This window comes from Festucalex cinctus, chromosome 3 (genome assembly GCF_051991245.1).
Source record: "Festucalex cinctus isolate MCC-2025b chromosome 3, RoL_Fcin_1.0, whole genome shotgun sequence".
Classification (NCBI taxonomy): domain Eukaryota; kingdom Metazoa; phylum Chordata; class Actinopteri; order Syngnathiformes; family Syngnathidae; genus Festucalex; species Festucalex cinctus.
In genome coordinates, this window is record NC_135413.1 from 5,788,742 (window position 1) to 5,795,399 (window position 6,658).

The following is a 6,658-nucleotide window of genomic DNA, read 5'->3' on the forward strand; positions in this document are numbered from 1 at the left end:
GGAAACCTGCAAACCCTGCAGGGCTGCAGCCCCCACGGACCAAGATTGCCCATCCCTGAATTTTAACCTGATGCATAAAAAAAGTGTGCCATGCGGTAAAAAGTTCAATGATGATTTATTGATCAATTTAAGTAGCTAAAACCCAATATATATAAAATTGAACATTAAAAAAAAAATAAAAAATTAATGTGTTGAGTTCACGGTATTCATTTAATGAATTTCTTAATGGCGTGTGCAAATGTAACTGGGTGTGATGTGGGGTGGTGGGGGGTAGTATATGTTCTGTTTCATTTTCTAGAAACACTTCCTGTGTAATGGACAAGTGTCTCAAAATTTGTGTTCATAGAGTTCATATGACATATGAAACTGTACCTAACAAGCAAATGCGTGTCCGTAAGGGGTAGGAAGGTCATCGTGACCAAATTATTAATCATCTAGCGCTTTCTTTAACTCTTTGACTGCCAGCCATTTTCGGAAAAGGTAACCCCATACTGCCAGCTGATTTACAGAATTTTACCGATCTTTCAAGCTCCACAGAAAATGTTGTGTTCGGACTATGGAAACGCGGATACTACCAAATGAAAGATTGAAGTCTCATCTTTCATCTAAAAAAAAAGTTTGTTTCTACCTTATTCGGATCTTCAGTAATCAACAATAGAAAACAGCTTCGTTTCACCCAAATCCTCTATTTTCTTCCAAAATATGGAGAAATCAAGCTTTTTGTGAAACGATGTTATTTCATGCACTCTAGTGAATTTGGCACTTTTTTTTTTTTGCATGAGGGATTCTACAAACACCTAAACTTCTATAAAACACTACCCCAACAATAAAAAATGTTTTTTGATTGCAAAATAACAGTTTATTTACATGCAACAGTAGCAATCCGAACAAACAATTTGGAAAACTCTTTGCAAACTATTTACACGTGCGCAACAGTTTTTGTCAGTCTGCTTCTGCATGGACTGATTTGCGTAGAGGTTGGTATGATGAACGATGTGCTGGAGAAGTTCATCCGTGATGAAGAGCTCCAGGATGTCAGCTGGCAGGTGGGAATTCAGCTCTGCTGCAGCATCCCTTGGTCCTGGTTTTGCAGCAAAGGGGAAGATGGTTGGCTGCCAGCCAAATCCATCAACTTCAAGCCAGCCAGAATCTTTGGGATCTGCAAATATACATTTCAAATTCATATTATTTTAGAGCAGTGTGATGCAATGTGTGTGTGTGTGCATATGTTTACCTTTTTTTTCTTGGGTGTATTGGTTGATGCACATTCTGTAAATTATAGAAGACGTTTACCATCAAATATTTTATTAGTGCTGTGGAGAATCTTTTCTTTTTACCTATGTTCTGCTCATGTGAGAAGGGTCACTTTGGGCCCTATGAGGAGGAGCTGAAAGAAACATATACAATTACAATACTATCGAAAGACTTTCCTTTTATTGTTGCGGTGTATTGAAAACGTTTTTTTTATTTTTTACCTTTCTTTGTCGTAGAACCAGCGGTCGGACGTTGCTGTGAGCACGATCTATAAAATATACATTCACGTTTGTATAGGTAATAGATGTTTTAGTGTATATCAGCACATTTACGCACGCTGCTAGCAGATCGCCCGAGAAAGTTAGAAAAGTAATCTTACGAGCAATCTCTTAGCATGTTAGCGCTTACCTTCACGTTCTTTGGAAGACTGTCCAAGACTGTCTTGCATCGGACCCATAGTAGTCGTCATCGTCCGATGAAACGTCATCTGTGCAGACGTGCTCGGTTGTGCACCACTTTTCTCCGGTGTTATCATCGCTAGCCGGTGGGGCCTTAGGACGTTATTAGCATCGCTAGCCGGTGGGGCCTTAGGACGTGGTCGAAACGGCCGTGTCACCGCTTCAACTATGACTTAACCCCGTCATCACTGTGCTCTTGAGCACTGGTCGATGCTTTTGAGCTTTGAAAATAAGGATCAAGCGTGAGCTGATTGCCATCTGTAGCCTTTTTGACTCCCTTAGCCAAGTTAGCCATTCTCTCCCCCTCAACACGCTAGCTCAGCCTCTCTTCTTCTACTGTTGTCTCCCACCCGATCTTGTCCAAAAGACTCATCACAGCCATCTAGTGGCCAGGAATACTCATATAGTAACCCGATCGGCTTGATACTTGGAGCACAGCTGCCCAAGGCTTTCCTCCACCCGTTTCCATAAAAAAACATAGTAGACGTCAATTAACGTCTATGGCGGCCAATCCTAGGATTATACTGAACGTTTTTAAACGTTTATGGCGGTCAAAGAGTTAATCAGCACAAATGCCAACATCTTTTCTACATCCACTTCATCTCAGCCACTCCCATCACTCTCCCAGATCATTGATCTCTGAATTAAGCATACTGCTGCATATGACTGATGAGCAACGGCAATGATCATTATGAAGTCAGCTTTTTACCACATAATGAAATCTTCTCCATGCAGCTGGAAATTTTTGCTCTTGACTTTTGCCCTCTCTACATATTAATTTAAGATTCATTCAGACAATCCTTGACTCCGCCTGCATGACTAAATGTGCAACATAATTAATGGATGTTCTCCTTCAAGTGAATGGGTGAAATGAAGTCAGTGCATAGCTTGAGATTGCTGCACAGTCAAACAATGTACCGCACACCATTCATACATTGGTTGCCTAGTGGAATTACCTGCATCATATGAAATGACCTCTGTCATGACTGTGTTTTGGGTTGAGTCATTGGGTCATTGTGTTGTTATGACAGTTGCTATGCAGATGCTAGAGTCCTGTATTAGCCACTCTTAGCTTGTCTTGTCACTCTTATGTTGTCATATTGGCCTTTATTCTATCCTGCCCTAGCAGGAGTTACTGAGTGACACTTTTGTCAGTACATCAAGGTTTCTCTGAGCACATTGTAGTATCCTATCCCAATATAGTATTTAAGTTTTCTTCCATACAAGCTGTTCTTCCATGTGTTTGAGGTTGCTTCCATACATCCAACCCTGCTCTCTGTTGTTACTTTGTATTCTTGCATATAAAGACTTGTTTCCCAACCACACACACACACATATATATATATATATATATATATATATATATATATATATATATATATATATATATATATATATATATATATATATATATATATATATATATATATATATATATATATATATATGTATGTACATATATATATATATATATATATATATATATATATATATATATATATATATATATATATATATATATATGTACATATATATGTACATATATATATATATATATATATATATATATATATATATATATATATATATATATATATATATATATATATATATTTATATATATGTACATATATATTTTATTTTTTTATTTTTTGTCATGTACACACATGTACACTTCTCTTCTGTGTAACATCCAATACAGGTGTTGTGTCTCAAATTGTTGAGGCAACAAAGACAGGAACATCTGTCCAGGAACAACAATCCAAAAGGCAAAAATCCAAAAATACTGTAATTGAACACTGGAGAACAGGAGCTATTACCTCCACAACTACTACTGAGAAGGGCCTAAGGACAAAGCTGGGAGCCTACTTAAACACTGACTAGTTATAAAACAATGCTGTGGGTACTTAATACAAATGGAAATCAATGTAACTTTGTGGAAGACTTTAACTTAAGTATTTGTGTAGCTGAGATGCTCCAAATTTGCATACAGTTCCAGCTAACACCCCATTATAACACACAAGTTCTGCTCTCAATGTAGCAGTCTTGGCTAACGTCAGCTCCAGTGTACGTTACAAACTGTGAACGTCTCATGCACTTCAGTGAGGTGTGCTTTGGTTAGTGACACGAATGGGGGAAGGATGAGTGAAGTGAGGCTTCATTAAAATCTTGCTTACCAGTTTTAATACTGCAAACTCCCGCTTTAACACTGTAAAACAAAAGATGAAAGCAACTAGGGGTGTGAATTGCCTCGTACCTGACGATTCGATTCGTATCACGATTCACAGGTCACGATTCGATTCGATACCGATTAATCCCGATACGAATTTATAAGTCGATTGTTGCGATTTTTTTTCATTCAAATTTAGAAAATACTAATCAGTAAGCTTGTAGAGTGTAAGATTTATATGAAAATGTATTATTTATTTATCTGAAATTTCAGTCTTATAGAGGTTGTAATCTGTTTCATGTTTAAACAGCATTAAAATAAAATATTAAGGCTTAATGTTCCGTTCATATAACATTCTTCCATGCTTAAGGTGTGAATCCTTAAAAAAAAAAATAAAAAAATAAAAAAAAAAATAAAAATAAAAATAATAATAATAAAAAAAAATCGATTTTGCCTATTATTGAATCGATTCGAGAATCGCGCGATGTAGTATCGCGATATATCGCCGAATCGATTTTTTTTTTAACACCCCTAAAAGCAACTTAGAAACAGAAAGAAGACTTTAATTGCATATTGTTGAGGGCAAGAGTCATTAAACGAGGCAGATAATATTTGTTATTAAAAAGACACTTGAAGCTACTCACGAGAGTACTTAGTAAGAAATGAAAGTCAAAATATGGTGTTTGTGGAGCCGAAAATATGTGGCGTGTCTGTAATATTACGAAAATATGTTGAAGATGTGATGCAAACAAAACTTGCCAAGTTACAACCATTGACCCATTCGGGAACAAGTGGCTTTTGGAGAAATAATTAATGTAACAGTTGGCAAAAAGCACTGAAATTATTTATTTATCATTTATTCAACTCAATGAACACAAAGAATGAACAGGAAGAAAGAGGTGGCAGGTGGCAATGCAAAGCCACAGCAGAAGAAATAACGACAACATGGACTTCAACCCTAAATGAAGAGAGAAACACTAATACCAGAAGAATCACATGTGTAATGCATTTGACAAACAGCCAGACACGGTTTTGTTTTTAAATGATGAATGTAGAACTGTAGCTAGTGTTGCCAACTGTCCCGTATTAGCCGAGATGCCCCGTATTTTAGTCTTAAATTGTTATGTCCCGTACGGGATATCAAAAGTCCCGTAAAATAATTCTCAATTCTCACACAAAATGCAACAAACGTCATTTTTGCCATTTTTGAACCACGGCTGCTCCCGTAGGTTGACAACTGACAAGGAAGTTGCTCGTAGCTAGGGGTGTTTAAAAAAAAAAACGATTCGGCAATATATCGTGATACTACAGCACGCAAGTCTCGAATCGATTCAATAGGCAGCCAAATCGATTTTTTAACATCCATTTTTGCTGAAAAAATATTCAACAAAACATCTAACTTTCACACCTTAAGCATGGAAGAATGTTATATCAATGGAACATCAAGCCTTAATATTTTATTTCAATGCTGTTCTAACATGTAAAAGGTTACAACCTGTTTGTTAAATACAGTGGCTCACAGTTATAACACTGAAGTTTGAGATCAATAAATAATACATTTTCATACAAATCTTACAGTGTACATGTACAAGTTTACTGAATGGTATTTTCTAAATTGAGTAAAAAAAATCTAACAATCGACTTGTAAATTCATATCGGGATTAATCGATATCGAATCGAATCGCGACCTATGAATCGTGATACGGATCGAATCGTCAGGTACTAGGCAATTCACACCCCTACTCATAGCCAATAAAATTAGTCTCTGGGTGTGACGTTATGTGGAGATCTTGCATGGTAAGAGAGGCAACTAGAGAGAGAGAGAAGAACTTCCTGGTTTCGTCACAGCATCATGTTGCCTACACTCTGAACGTTGATCTTAATACGTTGGTTGTGAACGTATTGACAGTAGCAGTACAAGATGTATTCTCGTACTATTTATGAATAAATACTGCGAGAATTTAGTTTGCTGGCAAGTTTCGCAATCAGCGCTTAACACAGTAAACCACACTCTACAGGTCCTAGATCAGCTAAAACGGCAATGTCACTAAGCACAGCACCTGTCAGCCAATATCAGGCATCGTCACGTGCATTTGTTGTAGCAGTTTATACTGCACAAGTGGCTAGAAAATAACAGCAATAATAATAATAATAATAATAATAATAATAATAATAATGTGTTGTCCAGTCGGTTAGGAAGATTGAATGGATAAACCTGTAAGAAAGAAAAGACTGCTGTTACAACAAGTATCCATGGAAAAAGTAAATTTGGTGAGTCACGCTCCTCTTTTGCATTTTATTTTTTTTTGCACCTTTTTTTTATTTTTATTTTTTTTAAGGAACGAGACAAATTACATAATGATGGCCTGCAGTAAGGATTAAAGGGAATGTACAAACTTTTCTAATCAGAATATACACTGATTTCACACATCATGCTCACACCACCATGGCACCGTGCTGTGCACCCGTCCCTTATTTCGGGATGAGAAAGTTGGCAACCCTAACTGTCGCTAGAAATTAATCTCAAACCAAAATGTTGTCAAACTTCAGTGTCAGTGTCCGTTATGCCAAAGAGAAAGGAGGGTAACAGGAATTCATGTACTGCAAAAAGAAAAGAAAAGTTATTTTTAACATGATTTTTGTCTTAGTCACTCCTTGTAGAAACAGCCTGCAGGCCCAGCAGGATTTTGGCATCATTAACAGCCACCAATCTCTGTCAGAAGTGTTTCAGTTTTTTTTATTAGACTTTTTCAAGCAGGTGTTTCACATTTAGAGA

The 6,658-nt window shown here is 36.7% G+C and overlaps 1 long non-coding RNA gene across 1 annotated transcript; it reads right to left on the reverse strand.

The window, feature by feature from the left end:
- Positions 1-792: 792 nt before the first annotated feature.
- On the reverse strand, positions 793-2,043 carry LOC144016784 (uncharacterized). Its single transcript, XR_013283005.1, has 4 exons — positions 1,663-2,043; positions 1,476-1,522; positions 1,235-1,387; positions 793-1,159 (listed from the first exon to the last, which is right to left on the reverse strand). It is a non-coding gene; the product is annotated as an uncharacterized LOC144016784 (long non-coding RNA).
- Positions 2,044-6,658: the final 4,615 nt, after the last annotated feature.